Below are 22895 nucleotides of genomic sequence, written 5' to 3'. Positions count from 1 at the left end.
CTTTTTGCCAAATATCATCTCTAACTTTTTGTATATTGCAGCCTAACATAAATTGATCCCTTATTCTTTCCTCAAGTAACCCACCAAATTTACAAGATAATCCTAATTTCCTTAGAGATGTGATGTAGTTTTCTACACTTTCACCATCATTTTGGTTTCTCCGACCAAAATGATATCGCTCTAAAACTGTGCTTATCTTAGACTAGCATCATCGACATCTGGAAGATGATCAAAAACCTCTTGTCCTTCTCACCCGAGGCAATGTAGAAGAAGTGCAGTCTTTCTTTCCGCACTTACATTAGTGCCACAAACCTTAGTGCCACAAACCTTTTCAAAAACTTTCTTCCACTTTTGCCACCTAATGGGTGGATCACCAGGTGAAGATAAGAAGAAAGGTGGTGTGGCAACGTTTTGCATGATGACACAAATAAAGTAAAGAAGCTTGCTTGTTTAAATGAACAGACAAAACATGAATGAGTGAAACTTTGTATCACTGAGCTTGTTAACTTATTGTAAAGTGAAAGAAAGTTGGCAAAGTGGCAAAGTTGTATGACACAGCTGGCTAATGTAGTTCAAAAAAATAAAAGAAAATATTGATTAAAACGTAATAAGTGAATCTATGCATTACACAGCGTGCATAGTTATTGGCAATATTACATATAATACTGAAAGAGCGATTAAGACAGATTGTCAAAGCGTTACTGTTCTTTGCTAACTTCTAGACGCCTAAATGATGGAGAGAAAAATAAATTGAAAACAAGGATTAAAGCATAAATATCAAACCTGGATAAATGGATTTTAAAAAAGAGTTTCTCTTTCAACGATGTTTGAAATATGAAGGCAATCGCAATTAATTACGATGAGGCAACAGGAGCGTTTCATTGTCGTTAGGCAAAGGCAAACCTCAAATAAACTAAAACGCTAACTGTAAATTCAACCTGAACATACTGAGAAAATCCAATATGGCCGCCACATTACATACATTGCGTGTAGCGTAACGTGACAGCGTCCGGCAAGAGAAGTTGAATCACCACGTCCAACGAGCAGGCTCCAAAGATTCCGAAGCTTTAGAGGAGAAACGTCACTGTTGAATGTGAGGAGGTCTCCGAGGGTCAACAGCCGTTGTCATGGTGTAAATGCAAGCAGATGAGGACACGGCGTTGTTTACATACGAAGAAGAGACCACGATGACAAACGTTGAAGCTCAAAGTGTCGCTTGAAACTGTTGTGCCACTCAAAGTCAGTAACCACCGTCTACACAGAACATTCTATCTCCCTGGTACAAGTTGAAGGAAAACTATATGAAGCCGAAAGTACAGTGGGGAAGACATGGGGAGAACTGAATGAAAGGTTAAAGAAAATGCATATATAATAAGCACAATGTTACAGTTACCTTGATATTTGTATTACTGTCTGAAAACTGAATGCACAAGGAACTCTGCTGCAGGCGTTTTTAAATCGTAAGTTATTGCCAAACACAGTGCCCCTTCTTGAGGTCAGAGCCCCCTCCCCAGGTCAGCGCACAGTGCGGCTGCACCAGTTGCACTGCCCTAAAGCCGGTCCTGCAGCAGCTCATTACAGTTATCGGATGTCGGATAGGCCCTTAGTTTCCTTATTGGAGGGCCAAGGTTTTCACCCCTGCCCATTATCTCAGGGAGTGATGCCAGTCTCCACCGGAGGGGGCAGACCAGGCTTTTCCAGTACATTGTGATGGACATTTTTACAGGGATTAGGGCATGATCGAGGAAGCAGGTGGCTGTTTTAGCTTTCTTTGGCCGTTTCTAAAGTCTCAAGGCACCAGCCTCCCAGGAGCCTACCCATGGCAAGCCCGTAACAGTCTCCGGACTCTGTGACACCATGTCCCAATACTGTTGCAGATCAGGGCAGGCCCAGAGCATGTGCTTTATGTCCCCCACTGGGGGCTATCTCAAGCACTGGAGTCCAAAGTGCCAGGAAAAAATTAATTTTAAGGGGCGAAAGATAGGCTCTGTGTAGTAGGTAACATTTTAATTTTTTAATTGGGTATTGCGAGAAACGTTCTGAGGGTAGTATAGTGCTCTCTCCCCCTCTATGTTGTGGAAGACTATGAAATCTCCCAGGTGTCTCTGGTGCCCTGCAACAAATTCTGAGTATGAGTTACTAAGGGCCCTAACCAACCAACTCACGATCACTACAACCACTCCCCACAGTGTGCAGGGTATGCTTTAGAGTATGGGTAGTAGGCTCAGAGGCTACCACTGCCTGGGTCGCTCGGAAGGCGTGCATAAAAAAAAAACATAAATTACAAGCTGACCCTCATGAAGATAAAACTAGTCCACAAGAGCCGGAAATGGAAGTAGATGGCCATCTTGAAGCAGATTTCTCATTATGGAGACCCCGGCTTGGTTTCAGAATTGTAGTTCCCGCTGTTCAAGTGCTCAGTCTGGTTGGGAAGATCCAGCAGAGACATCGTAGGGGAATAGGGAAGAAGGGCTTTAGTAATATTCTGAATTGTTTTCAGGCATATCAGTGCTACCTGCAAAAGATGGGAAAGACTACATCTGTGGCAAACGCCCAGGGCGGATAGCCCCAGGACTGTATCATGGTTGAGGGGAGGTTTCGTTACTCTTGTTTCTTCCAGAAAGCTCGCATCCAGACAATGGCTCAGCCATTGGAGTTTATCTGCTAATAAATAGTATTTGAAGTAGTGAGCCCCTAGACCATCTCGATCGGGTGGAAATCACAGTTTGATAGAGCAACAAGAGTTAAAAATAAGTTCCTAAAACTCAATTTATAAAGGGGTCAAAAGGGACTCTAAGTTTAAGGACTACTACACCTCCAATCCCTTCAGAAACTACAAAAAACTAACAGAAGGTGTCAAGTCCATTGAGAGAAGGAATAGCGAACCACTAACCACTGTGAAAAGGTGCATGAAAACCCTCAGGTAGTGGGGACAACACCAAGCTGGAGTTTAAGAGTTCATCAGCCCACCTTTACTGGCGGAGCATCGTCATCTGAAACTCTTGGGAATAGCAGTCTGAGCCCAAAGTCACGGGCCAGGTAGGCTCTGCTGGATGCTCAGCCTGATGATTCCCGAAAAGAGATACTCCTGCCAGGGTTTGTATTCAAAACCTGGGGACTCAGGTGGTGTGCAGTGCTCAAGTGTGATAGTGAATTTAAAAATGAATACCAGGGCAAAAAATATGTTTATTGGAAATTACCCAAGTTTCATATCTAAAAAGCCTATAGTCTTTGAAAAAATAGACTATTTCTTGATTCAATTACAAAATGGTCGACATGTTTCAGCCGAGATGGTCACCTGACCCGGCTTTCTTCAGGACCAAACCATAAGAAAGATGCTACTGCAGGAAAAGAATTTCTTGTGAAATGTGAAAAGTGAAAAACACATACAATAAAAGTGTGAACGTCAGATATGATAGTGGCAATAGCCACCCTACCAGACAAGCAATCTCGTGCTTGGACGTAAGAATTATCTCTTCTTTCCTAGAGGGAGAATCCAAAGAGTGAACCATCAGGAAAGGACATTTATCACAAAGAAAACACAGTATTTATGGCCGCTATTCGGTAGTGCCTACTCTGCACTGCTATTCTTACCAAAACCTACAGTGATATTACCAACACAATAGTATATGAACGATATTGGAAACTTACCCAACATTTTGTGGGAGAAACGCCTCACCTCACCCGGCTGACTGCTCGGAGATAGAGGCACCGCTCTGTTTAAAAGTGAAGGCAAACAAACAAGTTGCATGTTGATACTCATCTTGTTCAGACTCTTCACACAAACCTTTAAAAAAAATAAGTTCTCCAAGCAGCATATCCAGATCATGGAAACACCTATTGGAAAGGAACACCGGAAGAGTGGCGAAGTGGTATAAAAGACTGTTCATCCTAAACTCTGTCGGGAGCTGGGCGATACCAGAGTGACACCCCGCCAGGTCTTTAGGGTAGAATAAGACATCATCCGCATACAGCGGGATGGCGTGAATTCTGTATTGTAACGGAATACCCCACTCCTCCAGTAAAGACGGGCTCAGGCTGCCATGGGATTAATTTCCAATTCAAATAGGAGGGCAGAGAGGGGACAACCTTGTCTAGTGCTGTGCAGACTGGGAAACGCACAGAAACCAGGTAAACCAGCTTGACTCTTACTGAAGGGTCTGTATGAAGGAGATGCTTGATACACATGTTAACGCTATCTCAGCAAATGTTCCACCTTATTAGTGCATCCAAATACAGTAATAAGTAACTAAAAATTGATCAGTCAACCTTTGCATAGACCCTTGCACTGTGCTGCAATACATGTTGCTGTAATTTTAGTAACCTTTCATCTGTTTGAGCTAGAAACAATTTTGTTGTTGAAATCTGTGCAGCAGATAATGGATTATGCGGTAAATGCAAATACATAAATATGCAGAAACCAATGCAGTCGCAGAATTACATATGGGCAGTGAATTTTACTGATGGCTCCATATGTAGTAGTATTCTTTTTTCTGTTGGGATTCCCCCTTGATCATTATACCATGTTTGTTTGCCTCATAAGCTTCAGAGAATCACTTTACAGATGTTGGGAGTACCTTGCCCCCACGTTCCAGTTGGTATAGAGTAAAGAAGGACGTCCACAAACTTTGCTAAGCAACTGTATGCAGGAACGTTAGTTATTGGGTGGAGATGGGAGTTGTAGCAGCCACAAGGTTTACTTGTGTCCTGGGTCCGAGTCAATGCACAATAACTGCTTCTTAGATTTGCTGACAGGCATGAGTGACAACCTTTGTAGGACAGTCTAGGGAGTTAGTCGAGAGCTGACCGAGGTTTGCATGAGGCGTAGACTGAAACAGCATGCATTGGAGTGCCATGCAAAGGGACCATTGGAAAGGGACTATAAGTGGGAGGAACCGTGCTGGCCAGTTAGCCAGATGTGACATTATCTGGTACAAAACATAAGGGTACTTCCAGAATTGACAGCGTTTTCTGTCTTCCTAAAACTTTGCGCCAGGTAGATGCTGAGATGCAGAGGAAGTGTTATGAAATGGTCTACCATTCCCGTAGGAAATCAGCTGTAGATATCTTTGTGGGCGGCGGAGGGCTTCATTTTCTTTCCCTTGATTGCTCCTAGACTAGAATACCAAATATTTGCCCAAATGCTCCTTACTGTGGTCTAGTGACGTAGCAAAGGAGGGTGGTCCGCCCCCGGTGGCACAAATTTTGGGGGCGGCGAACTCCCCCCATCAGCTCTTACCACGGGCGGCCAGAGGCCTAGTTATGCCACTGTGCTGGTCTACCACTGGCTAGCTAGGGACCAAGCACAGCCCAGCTCCGGCAAACATCTGATAGGGACAGAGACAACAGAGACACAAAAGATATTCCAGGAGTCCAGGTTCTGCGGAACACTGGACCCCTCGCGTCGTTTCATATCCGCCTCTTCCTACCAAAGGCACTTCCCGTAAGAACTTCTGCGAAACGACTACATTCTGTGATGGGAAATCTGCGTAATAGCAATAAATTCAAACAAAACCAAACAAAGGCCTATGGAGAGTGGGAGGAGTGGGGATGAGCAGATTACACAGAGAATGAGCCTTCATCCTGAGAGGCTGCTATAATGCAGAAGTCAATTATACATAATTACAGCTATCAACTCATTTTCCTGTCTAAAAAAAAACATCCACCTTAATCAAAAAAAAAACATGAAAAAAAGCTTTTTACACATCTCACTCCCCCTTTGCTTCCTCTTCAGGATAATGATAGAAATTATGCCCGTAGTTATTGGCGGTGGAGGTATAAATACCGTCGTCCTTACACCCAAGTCCCACAGGCTCACGGCGCAGGACGAGAGGGAAGCAGTGAGAGGAAGCCGAATATTCGCCTCAAAAATCAGAGGGCCGCTTCCTGAACCAGCCTCTAAAATCGCCCTCCTCGCCTCCATTTTTTCTATTTAAAATACAATTAAGGTTTATGAACTTCAGCCCCTAACTTTTATTTCCATCTGCTGTCTGCACGGAAGACTTGAATTTGGAGCCACAGTGAGTAACGTTGATTTGTTTACATTTAGTATGCTGTGCAACACTTTTCTTTCACTTTCGGATATTGTTGCCTGCTGTCATGCACATTTGTGGGCATCAGATTTCAAAGGGGCATCGAGGCACAGAGACAACGTTATTCTAGAGCAGACACTTGAGCAGTGACTCTGGGACAATTTTCAGAGCTGAATTTGCTGCCATCGATGTTACATCACGGATTCTGAAATTATTCGGCATCAGACAAAGCACAAGTGTACAAATGAGCCACGCTCATTCAGAAGGCGTGTGGGGAGGTTGTAGTATGTAAGTGGTGATGCATTTTGGAGAGCACAGTCACACATATATTACTATAGCTTGGTGTCTTTGGTTTGCTCAGAATTACAGAAAGTGATTAATTAGTGCTTTCCTAACTTCTGACATATTTCAAAATATTTCTACACATCATTTATAGGTATTAACATTTTGTATTGTTCGAAAAAATAACACCATACAGCCTTTAATTCCACACCAGCAGATCCACTTTATAAAACCCTCTCATTTTGCAGTCAGAGAAACAAACTTTAATATCATTCTCCATGTTAAAAGAACAAGGAGCAGTTTGTCATAAGACATAGCCTGAAATTTGACATCTGTCTATAAACACACAGCAACTGTGACAAGATAAAAACAACATTTAAAGGCATCTGCATCGGAAACGTTTTAAGGCAAGGGCAAAGTGGGCTCTGGCCCAGGGACCCAGCCTTCGAGGGGGGGCCCTGAAAGAGCCAGCTCTGTTCTGCAGAGTCTTGTCCCGATTGCCTTGAATAATTCTTAAGAAGATTGAGTTAATACCGTTTTCCTTCAATTTATTTTTAATGTGGGTGAAGTGTGAGAATCTATTACAGACATTTTACAGAGAAATTTTGTGTTTATGTTTCATGTAACATTCATAAAAAAGTTTCTTTTAGATCAAACCAGGACCTCACAAATGAGAAATGATAGGGTGTCACAGAGATTATTTACAGTAATATTAGTGAGCTGGTGCTGTGTTAAAATATTGAAAACACACATCACTATCCCTGAATCCTATATGCAAACACATTTAGAATTTGGCCAGAGTGCCTGTGGACTGTCAATGAACTGGTCAAAGAGGGCATGAAAGAGCTGGAATTGGATCATACATCCAAAGCTGTTCCCATCAGGGGGCCCCAAAATATGTTTGGCCCAGGGCCTCCAAAATCCTTAAGATGTCCCTGATCTGCATTGCTTATTCGCCTCGAAACTTCAGGATGGTTACCTTGGAGGTGCTGCCGCACTCCACATCCCTTCTACCAGCAGCTATGCACAAGTAAACGCTGCACTTATTACAGTTCTCTGGGGCTGGACCTCTGCACTTAGGGGCGTTAGATAAAAGTACAAAAATATCAAATGCACAAAATAAGAGTAACTAAATTAGGTATAAAGATAAATACCTTGTTTATGTAAGGACAACGGTGCTATGGGGGCTAGCAGCACAAAGTGGGACATTGTATCTGTTCAAATGTCGTCTGATTACAGATAAAAATTGAGGGAGCAAAAATTACTTTTTGAGCTTTAAGTTGTATTAGAGGGTTGGAATGATTTCTGTTTGGAGTTATTAATTTTAACTCGATTTGTTGAGACGTCAGGTAACAAAGACTGCCTTTTGCACTCCATATTCTCTTAGGGGCATATTTACAATAACTGGCGCATCCCTGCATATCAGCAGGGATGCGCCAGTTATTGTTCGCCACAGCTCCGCCACCATGGATGCGCCGCATTATCAATGCGGTGCACCATGGGGCAAAAATGGCACAGATGCGTGACGCATCTGTGCCGTAAAAGTGGCGCATTGCTGAAGTTGCGTTGCAAGCGCGACACAGCTCCAGCAATGCTCTGGGGGGCCCATCTTGCTAATTCTGCGTCAATCCCTACGCCTGCTTCAGGCAGGCGCAGGGTTTTGACGTAGCATGGGTCTAAAAGTGACTGAGTGAAATCTTGTAGATTTCACTCAGCCACTTTTAGGAGGCGTTCCTGCGCCGGAACGCCCCCCCCCCTCCCTGCGCAGGAATGCCTACATGTGGTGCAGGGCTTTACAACGTCTCCCAGATGCGTCACGTTGTAAGTACCCCGCACCATGGTGCAGGATTTGCGCCGCCGCTGCGTCACAAAAGTGACACAACGGCGGCGTAAATGAGGCACAAGGGGCTTGTAAATCTGCCCCTTAGTAGCTGAGGATTTTTAATCGGAACTGTGTACACATATTAATTATCCTGTAGGAACCCAGACCAGTTGAGTGCATGTATTAATTTACACTGCCTGTCCGATAATTCTCCAGCTGTATGGGTAGAGTCCTGCGCTTACTAAACCGCAGGAGATCTTGGAGTTGAGTCTTGTACTCCGTGTACCAAGGTTGCCCATGGGCACTGGTCCCCAGCATAATTCTATCCCAAGATCTCCCTGGAACCGAGTTCCATCCTGTAATCTGGCTCTCCCAGTGATGTGATAAATCTGGTTCTTATTAACCAGGTTTTTGATTCTATCAGCCCAGTTGTTCTTGAGCTCATTAATCTTTCACTGTCTACTGGGATTGTCCCTTCTCCATGGAAACGGGCCATGATCAGAGCCCTTCTAACGAAACCTACCCTGGATCCGGATATCTTTGCCAATTATCGGCCAATTTCACTGCTGCCAGGTTTTGCAAAGATTTGTGAAAGATATGTTACTCTGATTCTCTCTACCTTTTTGGAAGAAAACGATTGTTTGCAGTCTTCCCAAACTGGCTTCCGACCAAAGCAAGGCACTGAAACAGCCCTCCTAGTAGTGGTCGAGGAATCAAGGAAAATTCTTGATATCGGGGGGACCGCAGCTATAATATTACTCGATCTTAGCGAGGCCTTCGACACAGTCAATCACCAGCTTCTGATTGATAGACTCAGGGAGGCCGGGGTTTCGGGAGCCCTACTTAAATGGCTTGAGTCATTCCTTAAAGACAGATCTTTTCAAGTCTTTGAGGAAAACTTTATATCGGACAGAATGCCGGCGCATTGTGGGGTTCCTCAGGGTTCCTCCCTAAGCCCTACGCTTTTCAATGTGTACATGCGACCTTTGGCAGAAGTGGTTAAGCCTTTCGGGGTCAAGATTGTCTCATACACAGACGATACACAGCTAATTGTGTCCCTTAATCAGCTGAATGATAATCAGTTTTGCCTGGCCAGCTGTCTGGAGAAAGCGTCTGCTTGGATGGATAACTCCTTTCTAAAATTAAATGCGGCAAAAACTGAATTGATGTTTCTGGGTAAGCCCACTAACATAAACCCTGATGCTTTTTGGCCCAAATGCCTAGGTACTATGCCCACACCCAAAGAACACATAAAGAGCCTTGGGGTCTGGCTTGACCGCAAATTAGAGTTCAAGGAGCAGGCATGTAAGGTAGCTGCTGCCTGCTTCGGAATCCTGAAAATGATCAGGAAAATCCTACGCCTGCTCCCTTTTAGTGCAGGGAAACTGCTGGTGCAGGCCCTGATTTTATCCCGGCTCGACTACGCCAATGTGCTCTACCTTGGCTCTGCAGGCGCCACTATTAAAAAGCTTCAAGTGGTACAAAATTGTGCCGCTCGCGCCCTTATGCAAGCCCCCTACCAATGTACGGCAAAGCCTTTGCTCATCTCGTTGCACTGGTTACCAGTGGCAGAGAGAATCCAGTTCAAGGCCCTGTGCATCATTCACAGGGTTCTGTCCTCCTCTGCACCTCCACATCTGAGGGCTTTCATTACCCCTATGTTCCAAACAGATCTCTACGGTCAGGAAAGAAATGCCTGGCGACAGTCCGTAGAGATAATCGAGTACAGAGTGGTGGCAGAATGTTCTCTATTATATCTTCGAAAAGTTGGAATCAGCTTCCAGACCATGTTCGTCTCGAGACGAATCACCTTTCCTTCCGTAAATCGCTGAAGACCCTACTGTTTCCCTTATGCTCCTTATGGTGGGTGATTGGTACTGTCACTAGCGCTGGGAGGCCTTTGGTAACCATGCGCTTTACAAATACCTATTCATTCATTCATTCATTCATTCATTCATTCATTCATTCATTCATCCTTTAATATATCCCAACTGCTCCTGGGGATGACTTTGTGCCACCATCATACCCCAGAATCTCTATGAGTTGAACCCTGACTTTATTATAGCCGCCCTTGTTATACCCTCGGAGCTCTAGTAGTTGATTCCTGCCATAATTATTCATTAAGAGCTTCATTAATTGAGCCGTGCCCTTTCAATACCTTAAGAGCTCCATGACAATGAGTTGAGCCCTGCCCATATTATACCTTAACAGCTACATAGGTTGAGAACTGTCCTTATTATCCCTTAAGAGTTCCATGAGTTGAGCTCTGTCCTTATTATACCTTGAGAGCTCCAGGGTCAGACTGGGACGGAAAATAGGCCCAGGCATTGGCCCGATTAGCATATAAGATAGCTCAAAAGTGGCCCACATTTGTGAATTGGGGCAGTTTTGAACTTACAAAGCAATGCTTGTATAGGTATTTTGCAAGGATTAGGAAAATGTATGCATTTTAAAATGAAGTGGGCAAAGTTTATAGTAAAATCAGAGAAAGCAAGAGCAAAAATTGGCCCACCAAACCATGAAAGAGGCCCTCAAACAGCCAAATGCCGGTCAACACACTGACATGTCAGGATGGCCCTTCTGCCACCGCCACATTGCCCTATAAGCCAGTCACCCAGAAGAGATCCGTGAGTTGAGCTCTGTCCTTTTCATACCTTAGGATCCCCGTAAATTGAGCCATGCCCATATTGAACCTTAAGAACTACACGAGAAGAGCTCTGTCCATAATATACCTTCAGCTCTCCATGAGTTGCGCCCTGTTCTTATAACATAAGGACTCTGTCCTTGGTATACCTCAAGAGTTTTTGGGGCCATGTACCTCCCCATACCTCCCATAATATACTCCAGTGAGCTGTAGGAGGTGGATTCTTCCACATACTATACCACAAGAGCTCTAGGATGTGACCCCCACCCCCCTTCTTATACCCCATTGCCCTCATGAGCTGAATCATTTCCCTTAGGATATCCCTGTAGCTCATGGAGTTAAATCCTTTCCTTTAGTACATCTTAAGAGTTTTAGGTGTTGAGTTATTTCCCTTATCACACCATGAGCTCTAGGAGATTAGCCATTCCAGTATTAATTCTTAGGAGCTCTAGGAGTTGAATCCCTCCAATAATTATATATCATGAACTGTAGGAGTTGTGTCCCTCCTTTAAATATACCTCAAGAGCTCTAAGAGGTGTGTCCCTCCCCTTATTACACTCTGGGAGTTGAGTCTCATCCATCATACTTCAGAAGCTACAAGTGTTGAGTATCTCTCTTTAACATGCCTAGCAGATCTAGAAGCTCTGTTCCACTCCTTACGATAACGCTTTAGGATTTTGGAATTGAATTCTTTGGGGCTCATGGAGCTGGGTGATGCCTGGGTAATATGGTTCAAAGCTCACTAAGTGCTACCTGGATTTCTGCACGTATTACAGGAGCTTGGTCTGTGCCTTTCACATAAATCACATGTTCCTGGATCTTAATACCCAAGGAGTGACAGGAAATGTATAGCCAACATTTCTTTTTATCATGACATCTGGGCACTGCATTCTTATATCTCAATGGCATCTGAAGATGGATGCTGGATTCCTGCAATGATTATATCTCAGGTGCTAGTTGAGATGAGCCCTGTGCATATCATACCACAGAAACCCCAGAAGCTCATTCTCTGCAATTTGTACATCAGGAGTTGTTGGAGGTTGGCCCCTGTCCTTATCATGCTTTGGGAGCTCCAAGAGATATGTCCCGACATTCTTATATATCGAGAGGATATTTGGGGTGCATTTCCTCCCTTTCCTTTGCCCTGGCAGCTCCAGAAGCCAAACTTCCCCTCTTACTCCATCTTGACCTCCACTAGCACCCTACCCATACCCCAAGAGCTCTAGGAGTTTAATTCCTGAACTCACCATATCCTAGAAGCGCTTGGAGTATAGTCCCCTACCTCACTATACCACAGGAGCCTTTGGAGTTTAGCCCATTCCCTATCTATTCCCCAGGAATTATAGGAGTTGGATTCCAGTCTTTACTATTGGTCAGGAACTCATGGAGGTGGGTTCAGTCATTGTTATATGTTGCAGTTCCCTAGTGCTGTCTCTGTGCTCTTTAACTGCTGAAGTTCAAAGACCCTGACATCATCCCTTATTAGAGCTCAGCAACTCATTGTAAATCAGTAGTTCCTTGATACTAATACACAAGACGCGACAGTTAGTGTTCCCGGCCCTTTGTGTGCGTCAGGACAGCCTGGCACTCAGTGGCTCCTAGAGCTGAGTTGAAGCTATTATTATATTCCTGTTGCTAGTGGGGATAAGCCATGCCAATACCATACATCAGAAACTCAGAGAGCTGACACCCTGCTGTTTATATCTGGAGTTATTGGGGACTTGTCCATGACCCTATTGTGCTGTGACAGCTCTGGAAGCTGTGCCCTACTCCTATTATACCTCAGTGACTCCCTGGATCTGGATTCATGCTCTAATTATACCACAATACCTCCAGGTGGACGGGTTCAAGCCATAATATATGCCAGGAACTGGCCCTTTACACTGTGCCTGAGTCTCTGCACCATTGTGCCCAGTGAGGCGCTGGAGCTGGCCTAAAGTCTACCCAAGGAGTTTCCTGGGAGTGGCCTTCAATGCCTGTTATATTGGCGGAGCTTCAGGGGTTCCAAGAACTGAGTCCTGTCATTCTTATACCTCACAAGCTCCTAAACGTGGTATCAGTTCTCATATTTTATCGCTGCAGTTTCAGGAGCGGAGTCCTATTATACAATTATACTCCAGAAGCTCCTGGGATTTAGTCTGTGTCATTAATATATATTAGTGGCTCCAGGAGCTTAGCCCTGGCATATGATTCTCAACGTGCCCCTGTAGGTGAATCTATGTTATTATGTCACTAGCTCTAGGAGCTATGGCCTGCCTCTCACTCCCTCTGGTGCAGATTTCTTTCCCATATCAAAGACACTGAACACATGGAGCTGAGTAGTACACAAAGGGGGTCACTGTTCTTTGAAGAGGATGAAAGAGGAAGGACTTTTTTCGTGTACTACTCTATCTGTGGGGGACAGTGTGTCTTCATCATAATGCCAGATTTTAAAGAAGGTGTGCAGTTCCTATGTGAGTGTAAGGGGAAGACAGGTCTTTCTTCGTGATGCCCTCACACACCCCGAGAAGTGTCATGCTTCATCATAGGGCGATTGCCCCTCATCATGCCGGCGCTGCAGTGCCTGACGGGCTCCCGAAAACGGGGCTCTTTGTTGGGGATCTTTTGAAGAAGAAGCCGTAAGGTGCGTGCGGGTGTGGGGGCTAGCTAGTGCACAGTGAGACTAAATAGGATAAAATAGGTGTAGAGCAGTCCTCTAGAATCACATTTTATTAGAAAGGTAACTCTACCCTAACTAAAAGCAAGAGCGAGCCCCTGTGTGGACGATAATGTTCCTAAGGGGCAGTTTATGTGTGGAAGGTCAACATGTTTTGTGCCTAGTCTTGCCCCTAACGGGTCAATTGGCACTTCTTCAGGACCGTTTAAAGAAAAAGTGAGATTCGTGCACTACCGCCTGGTATTCAGATAATCATTATAAATTACCAGGGGCGGTAGAAATGCCCTAGTTGACGTATACTGGGGAATTTAGTAGACCCCTAGTACACTGTCAAGAGGCTAACGGGGATGGCCAGAGCACCACGTTGCTCCGGTAGTGGGTGTGGAGAAGCAACTTGCCGTCCTCCTACCCTAGCTCCAGGGTGCTGTCATAATGCCCTCACACACCCCGAAGGATGTCATGCTTCATCATTTAGGCTTTGCTTCTCGTCGGGCTGGCGCTGCAATGCCCTACGGGTCCCCCGTAGGGTCTCTTCATCTGAGATCTTTTGATGAGAAGCCATTTAGGTGCGTGGGTGTAAGTGGCAGTGAAGTCTAAAGTGATGTGTTAAAAAATGACTGGAGGCAGAGTGGGTACTATTTATTAGGGTGATCCCTCTGTCATTGTTAACACAGAGTGTGTAGAGCTGCTTTAGGGGATATTATGTCCCTCTGTAGCTGGGTATATGTCCCTAATGGACATATATAACGGTCAACATGTTTCGCGCTGTATGTGGCCTCAGAAGGAGATCCAAAGCGCTTCTTCAGGATCAAAGGCAGGTCAATTTTAGTATCAGTGGCGGCCTGAACTAACCAGTGCCGCCAAGTTTGTAGAAGGGAGTAGCGTTTCCCTTAATATTAGAGTCAGGACCACATGGAGCTGAGCCTGTTGCTTAAGGAGTGTGTGCCCTTGTCTTTAGGGTACCCTAGGACATTCTGAGGACAGGGGTTTTGTTGTTACTACTGAGCAGCATCTTCCTGGCATTGAATTCATGACATTGCTACTCCCAGGAGGCAGAGTTTTGGAGCTGTGGCATTGCTCCTTTTTTACCACATGTGAGCCCTTTAACCTAGTTCTACACTTACTATACTATTTTGTTCAAAGGGATGTCTTCTTTTATTCCTCAGATACTGCATCTGTGCTTGTAGTATACCTTAGATGGTCTTGCAGCCAAGTCTTGTTTTTTTCCTATACTTTATATGCCCCTTGAGCTGAGTCTTTTTCTTATTAGAACCCATGTTCTCCACTCACTGAGCCCGGAAGCCTTTCCTTGAGTCAGTGTACTTTAGGAACTCCTGAGGCTGAGTCCCTTGCTGTATTATACCTTATTATACTCTGTTCCTAGAGGCACACATTGCTACCCAAGAGCTCTGTGGGCTGAGCCTGGTCCATACTGTGAGATCCTTGTCAGTCCCTAGTAGATCCTTGATCTTATCTCTTGCTTTATCACAACGTTGGAGCTCCTCGGAATGAGTCCCGGATTTTATTACACCACAGGATCGATTGTAGCTGCGACGCACAAGGTGCCATTCTCTGCCTTATTATACCTGGTGCTTTAGGAACTGAGTCTTTGTCCTTATTATAGCACATGCTTTCTTGGCATTTATCTCTGGGGCTAATACCTCAGGTGCTCAAAGAGCTGAGTCTGCACCCTTGTGGTATCATTTGATTTTCCTGGGCTGAGTCTGTGGCTGTCATTATATCGTATGAGCTACTACAGCTTATTATTATTATTAATATTATTATTATTATTGTTATACTCCATGAGCCTCTGGCTCTCAGGTTATGCCTTTATTATACCCCATTACCTCCTCAGAGCTATAGTTCTGTCCTTAAACCTCTGGTGCTCCGACCCTATCCTTAGTATACATCAGGACGTTATTGGAGCCCCTGCACTAATACCATCGGAGCTTCAATAACTCTGTTCTGAGCTTTTTATACAGCAGGGGTCTTTGGAGTTGGGCCATGTTCTTATATTTCAGAAACTCTCTTGTGCCGAAGTCCTAATCCTATCATACATCTGGAGCTCCAGGATGCTGAGTCTTTCCATTATGATACAAAGGGAGCTCCAGTGAGCTGAGCCAATGTATAGATGGATGTACATGTGTGGTATTTCTATAGTGCAAATCCAGCCAAAATATGGTGGAGTGTTGTACATGGTTAAAGGCAGAGATACAGTCAAAAGTGACCGGAGAGAATGATGGTTTGAAGCTCCATATAGGTCCTAGACATCCAAGTCTGGATGAGGTGAAGGCAGGTTTTGAGGCTTTAATGTCAGGAACGGAGAAGACTTTTAAGTAGAGTTAAATTTCATCAACGTATTGTAATGTAATGTAAAAGAAATTTATAAAGCGCAACGTACACCATACAGTTTCTTGGCGCTGGGAAAAGCAACTACCTGGGGAGGAGGGGGGAGGAGAGAGAGGGGGAAAAAAGGGAAGAAGCGATAAAAGAGAGGAGGAGGAATTAGTAGTAAGCAGAGCGGAAGAGATGAGTCTTAAGGAGAGATCTGAAGTGAGTGTAGGATGAGGCCAATCTTATGTCCAGAGGGAGGGTGTTCCAAAAAGAAGGGGCAAGGAACGAGAATCTGAGACCGCCCCATTTCTTGCGCTTGACTTTAGGAACTTTGAGAAGAGCCAGGTGGGCAGAGCGCAGATTGCGATAAGGAACATAAGGGTGAATGAGAGAAGAGATAAACAAGGGGCTGAGACCAGCCAGAGATTTAAAGATAAGGCACCCCAGCTTAAATTTGCAGCGTTCAGATACAGGGAGCCAATGCAAAGATTTTAACAAAGGGCGGGTATGATGATGCCTAGGTTGATGGAAAATGAGGCGGGCTGCCTGATTCTGGACAAGTTGCAAGCGTTTGAGCTGGTAGTCGGGGATGCCTACATATAGAGAATTAGCATAATCGAGTCTAGAAATGACTAGGGCTAAGAGGGCCAAGGTGAGGGCTTCAGTAGTAAGAAAACGAGCAATTTTACGGATTTTGCGCAACTGAAAAAAGCAGGCAGAAACAGTGGCGTTAATCTGGGGTTTCATTGAAAGATCTTTACTAATGATAACTCCCAGACTTTTAGCCGAGGTGGAGGGACAGGGAGGCAAACCCAGACTGGCGGACCAGAAGTTGGAATTCCAAGGATTGGAAAGGCCTCCGACAAGGACCAGTTCGGTCTTGTCGGGATTCAGTTTCAAGTGGTTAGCCCCCATCCAGTTGCTGATGTGACAGAGGGTAGCTTGAAAGTCAGCAACTGACTGATCCGAGGAGTCGATGTTAAAGACTAATTGAAAGTCATCCGCATAATTAAATGCGGAGACATTTTTATCTCGGAGAGAGCTGATCAGAGGAGTGAGGTATAGGTTGAAGAGTAGGGGGGACAGGGAGGATCCCTGAGGCACACCACAAGTCAGGTCGACCTTATCCGCGGAAAACTGAGACAGACGAACCGCTTGTTGGCGGCCGGAGAGGAACGAGCGAACCCAATCCAAGGCAGTACCCTCGATCCCAGCCTGCCTGACACGGTCGACCAGAATCACATGGTCGACCGTGTCAAAGGCAGCCGACAAGTCCAGGAGAACCAGGGCCTGGCAGATTTTAGAGTCGGCTCCCCTACGTAGTTCTTCCATAACGGAGAGTATGACCATCTCCGTGGAGTGGGCAGGCCTAAATCCGGCCTGTTGGGAGTCGAGAAAATGAGACGACTCGACATGAGAACTCAGAATGTTAGTGACATGGGTTTCGAGTACCTTCCCGAGGTAGGGGAGGAGAGAGATGGGGCGAAAATTACTCATAACCGTGGGGTCAGCGGTCGTTTTTTTAAAAATAGGTACCACTTCTGCTGTTTTAAAGATGCGAGGGACTTGACCGGAGGTAAGGGAGGAGTTCAGTAGAGCCAGAGGGGGAGCGGGGCAGACCAAGAAGGCCTTACATAAGATCTTAGGGGGGCAGCAGTCCGTGGGAGATCCTGAGGAAACTTTGCTGAGGAGGGCGGGAAACTCCACTTCCGTAATGACAGGGATCCGAGTGAGGGGCGGGGAAAGAGAGGGATCTACGCAAGGGAAGACTGGGGGCGGGGAGGGGTGTAGGAGGGGCGGTACCTGGATGCTATTTTTGATTTTGGCAATCTTCTCAATGAAGAAATGATTGAGGGAATCGCAAAGCTTCTGGGAAGGGAGGGGTTTGATGGACACTCTGTCAGGATGGGATAGTTCCTCTACGATCGCAAAGATGTTTTTAGCTTTGTTAGCTGACTCCATGATTTTGTTGGAGAAGTGTGTGGTTTTAGCTAACGCGATGGCGGATTTATATCCTTTGAGGAGGGACAAGAACTCTGCCTTGGCTACAGGAGAGTAATTTTTGCGCCACCGACGCTCGGCTTGCCTGAGGCCGAGTTTTAAAGCTTTAAGGTCCTCAGAGAACCATTTTTGTGCGTCATGAAGACGTCTAAGTTTGATCCGTCTGAGGGGGGCGACCAGGTCACTGGCAGACTCAAGCCAGAGATTTAGGTTCTGAGCATAGATGTCTGGAGAGTCAGATTCCAAGGGGATGGAGGTCCTGAGTAAATTAAAGAAGTGATCAATGTCCGCTTTGTTCCAGTTACGGGCAGAGAGGTTGGAATCAAGGGGACTGCTTGGAGGAGTAGGAATTTTGAAAGAGAAGGAAATAGAAAAATGGTCGGACCAGGCACATGGCGATATGAGAAGGGCCGAAATCGCAAGATTGGAGGTCCAGACCTGATCCAAAATATGATCTCTGGTATGGGTGGCAGTATTAATATGTTGGCAGCAGTTCAAGCTGCACAATAGCTCGGAAAAAGCTGCCGAGCAGGCACTTTCCTTCTCATCCAAAGGCCAGTAGTTGAAATCCCCGAGGACAAGGATTTTGGAGTTGTTAATAATTATCTGGGAAAGGAGATCTCCGAACAGGGATGGAAAGTCTGACATGGATTGGGGGGTGCGGTAAACTAAAACACAAATGAGGGGAGATACAGGGGAGTCCAGTCTGACAACAAGACAATCAACCTGGGGGATGCAAGATGTGGTGACAACGGAAAACCTGAGAGGATGCTTAATGATGGCTGCAACGCCACCTCCAGGTTTACTGGAAGCCCGGTTGCTTTGGATAATATAGTAACCAGGAGGGATGGCGGCCAGAATATCGGGGAAAGAGCCGTCATGCAACCAAGTTTCGGTAAGAAACAGAATATCGGGACTGTCAGTGTCGAGAAGGTGAAAGATTTCTGTCTGATGCTTTACTAATGAGCGGGTGTTAAGATAACATACTTTGAGTTCAAGATTGGGAAGCGGGCATCGGGAGGAGGAGTGAGGAGAGATTTGAGGAGCAGTGAGGTGTGTGCGAGCAGCTAACTCGGGAAAAAGGCTGCGAGTACAGGCTAGACCCAGATGGTTAAGCTGCGAATATATAGTGGGGGCCAACGGCCAAGCAGCGTGCAGATTGAGAAGGTCCGCTGAAGAATATTGAGTGGCGTGAACAGGAAGGGCAAAGTGACTGGCCCCGTGCCCCGGTCGAACGCGGACGGGCGCAGTCGGGCTTGCCTTAGGCGCGCCTTCGGCACGCCAGCGGCGCGCCCGCTGCGCTCGTCCGCTGCGCGTCTGATGGAGGCACATTATTTATAGACAGGAGAAGTAAGGGAGAGGGCGTGCCCAGCGCTCGTGGGCGTGTCCTGGGGAGTTCCCGGGGAGTTCCAGGAAGTGACGGCAGTATCCAATGCGGACCCGAGGCAGCGATGGAGACGCTGTGCGGGAATTGCAAGGTAAGCCAAACGAGTGACAAGTGCCCAGGAGGGGTGAATTTTGATTCTGTTATCAGTGAAGTAAAGTCCCAAATATGATGGGGGACAGTCTGCAACCCTGGGGAACTCTAAGTGATAGAGATCTTCTGGGACAAACAGGTGTCAGTTGGTTAGATAAGGAGAGAACCAGTGAAGGACAATGCAAATAAATCCCACTTGAATCTTCAAGGTGCGGGTGAAAGCAGGATGAGTGATTGTGTTAAAGGTGGCTGAGAGGTCCAGTATTATCAGGATACAATTGTCACATTTATCTATGGAAAGGAGAGCATTCACTTTTATTTGTAATAGAGCTGCCTCCATTCTACATTGTGATCAAAAGGTGGAATGTTAGCCATGTAAGAGATGGTTGCCATTGATGTGATATTTGAGTTATGTGTAGACTGTCTTTTCTATTACCATGGAGAGGGCAGAGGAAAGCCAAAGGCAGAGGTTGGGCTGCAGGGCATACTTGAGTCTAACCCCCACCAGCTCAGGGTCACTGGAGCTCGGAGGGATGGAGGAAGGGTAATGCTGCTCAGCTCCTGGGTCTCCCTGGATCGGTTGAACAAAAAAAAAGCAGTTTGACCAAGCTGGGGAAAACCAGCAACTGACTTCAGCCATCTTTCACAGCTCCTGCTGTGAATGTTCAACAGCTAACAAAGGTAGGCTCTGCATGTGGCTGTTAGATGCTGAACAATCACAGCAATAGCTGTGAATCAAAGGCGTCAGAGCGTCAGATTTCAACTCCCTCGAGCTCCGATGCCTTTGTTTTTATAATTAGAACATTCTGCCCTTTAGGTGCGGAATGTTCTGATAGCCTTATAGCCTGCCATAATTGGGCTATATCGCCATCAATGGTTCGCACCTTTGTTGAAGGCCCTTGCCTCCGACTCGGGCCTTTAACACTGGAACAGGCCTTTAATGGCCGGTATAGCCCGCTACATCGAGCTGTAAGGCTATATTATATCTCAGCAGCTCCCGGATGCTCATTTCAACTTATTTTATTCCCAGAGCTCCTCCCAAGAGCTCTAGTGAGTTGAGTCTTCCTCTGTTGTACCTCTGCAGCTACCTGATATTGAATCCCTGATCTGATTATGGACTAATAGCTCCCAGCTTTTCTGCATTGTTCATTGATGTATGGATGAAATTTCTCTTTTCATTGGGAAAGCTGTGCCGCCTTGCCCCTGCTATACGTTTGCTGGTTTACCCTTGAAACAACAATTTCTCAGTCCACTTTCACTGGCCCATGATTTTTCTAACAATTAACACAGAGCTAGACTCTGCTGGTTATGGGGTTCACCAAACGTTGCCGTTACAAATACTTGACAGAAGTACAGTTACTTGTACGGTTCAGTATTATCAGACAGTGCCAGCGTGCATCAGTAAACCAACTAAAGGACAATCAAAAACACACAATGTAGGTGAACAAAGGACAACTATTCCACCAGTGACCGAATACAGTAAGTAGTGATTTACAAGAAAGTGGGCTATAATGAAGAGAAAAAGGCTAATAGGAATAAACAATTTTAAATAACTCAATAAACCATTCCAAAAAGACAAAAATAGAGGGAATGAAAGCATTACAATTCAGAGCTGGAGAGCGGGGGACGAAACAAGGCCTCAGCAGCATTACAGAGAACGGTAGCCTCGGACTTTAGGGACTGGAGAGAGGTGATAGAAAGAATGTAGTGCCTTAGAGGATTAAAAATAGAAAGATGTGAGGCTAGGAAGATAGGGAAAACACGAGGTTGAATAGAGCTGTAAAGCATACATATATTCGAAGTATACTGAGGTCAGGGAAAGAACCATCGGTGTAGAGTACGTTTGATGTTCATGTGAAGAGTCAGTGTTTGGCTCAAGCTTTAATAGTTTATGGTATCAAAGGCTGCTGTCAGATCAAGCAGAACGAGACACATTCTACCTTTTCCAATGACAGAGAGAGCATCGCCTAATATTTTCAATGCAAAATCTATAGAGCCTTTCAAACCGTGGGTTTTTATCATTTCACTGTTACACCCTAGGTATGTGCATAGTGTGATGTGTGTGAAATGAGTGTTGTGTAGTTTGCAGACCATGTACCGGATCAGTGGTGTTCTGTGGAGCACTGAATGATAGCCTGCCAAACATGTTTTTCTCTTCCTGTCCTCCTTGCCCAAACAATTGAGTTTGCAAAGCAATTGCTGCTGTCCCTGGGTCTTCCCACCAGAGGTCACAGATATCTGGTGGGCTGAGGTCGGAAATATATATTCCCTGCAACAGCATCTGAGCTCCTTACTCTGTGTTGTGCTGTCCATCGCATACCACCCTCACATCTTGGTTGAGATTACTGGTATTGGTGAAAGCTAATGCATTTATGTTGATCAACTGATACCACCTATTCTGTCCACCCAGAAAGCCATAGAATAAAATAAAAAGCATTGGAAGATGCACCGTGTCCTGACTGGAAAGAGATCACATTTTAAAGTAAGCTAACCTTTTGGCTGGCTTTGGCTTCCCACTAGTTCTAGACAGATGTTTGAGCCAATTGGCTGTAAATTGTGCACGATGAGTGCCCTGAAGTATAGTTATTGCACAAGCTCAATTAGATGATTGCCATGGCAGGACTGTGCTGTTGCAAAGCCCCTGCACGTATTGGGCCTGGCCAAGCAAATGTGTGAGCAAGCTATGCTTCTGTGATCTGGTAGGGGGAAGGTGAAGTAGCTGATGTAACCTTTCTAGTGAGGAGTTGGCTTCTGACCAGGAGGCCAACAAGCAAGGTCGAGCTCACGTAGGATTACATGCAGGGTACCTCAAGGATGTGAGCCAGCAAGGAGTCATCACAGCCTTGCAGCTGACTTGCAAGAACCAACCTAAGCACTTTAGATCATGAAGATGGTTTGGGGACTGCAGAGAGCATTGGAGGACTGCGAGTGGAGTAATGACAAGAAATATGGATTCCCTGTGTTTCAAACAGGTCTCTGATTAAACAGTAACAATAATTAATTCAATGTAATTTTCAAAAGCCAGAAGTACACCAAATTATATAGCAATGTAATGATTTGTCCTGCATGAATATCCATGAAATGATGGCCCTTTGTTTTAATTTTTATGACAGTGTTCACATTTACAGAAATTGTAACACATTACAGTGTCAGCCATATTGAATCCTGCCTGTGTTGACCAGGCTATTGCATGACATCCAACATGTCAAATGGTTATCTAGTAAGAAAGAGCTTCAAATATAGATCAAAATTGTGAAATCCTATCAACCCGCCCAATGTAGCTAATCACACCTTAATTTGTTCAGCCTGACCATACCAATAACACAATAAAGTCATGCTGAAATCCATTATTTCATCACCTGAGTATCAACTGCATTCAATCTAGTTGTTCCATCAAAGCAGTTGCTTATGTGATTTAGGGCCATATGTAGGTAGCAACACATTTACCGATTCATAAATACCGAATTTTACCGATTTGGTAATTTACCGAATCCTGAATTATGCCTCCTACATCCCAAATAGCTAAATACCGGTCGGTAACGGGATATTTTCCGAATTTCGGCCGTTACCGTCCGGTATTTAGCTACCTACATGAGGCCCTTAGCCTCTAAAGACATTAGGATTGTGTCCCAGGCGTAGGGGGTGAT

At 45.3% G+C, this 22895-nt stretch overlaps 1 protein-coding gene across 1 annotated transcript in view; it reads left to right on the top strand.

The window, feature by feature from the left end:
- Positions 1–5824: 5824 nt before the first annotated feature.
- LOC146809486 (galanin peptides-like) overlaps positions 5825–22895 on the top strand; it is a 68640-nt gene continuing 51569 nt past the window's right edge. The window contains exon 1 of the mRNA XM_085614347.1: positions 5825–6020. The gene's annotated coding sequence lies outside the window, so the exon portion shown is untranslated. The remainder of the gene's footprint in view (positions 6021–22895) is intronic.

The sequence above is a fragment of the Triturus cristatus genome, chromosome 7 (assembly GCF_964204655.1).
Source record: "Triturus cristatus chromosome 7, aTriCri1.1, whole genome shotgun sequence".
NCBI lineage: Eukaryota > Metazoa > Chordata > Amphibia > Caudata > Salamandridae > Triturus > Triturus cristatus.
The sequence above is the reverse complement of the archived record's forward strand: the minus strand, read 5'-3'. Positions and strand labels throughout refer to the sequence as shown.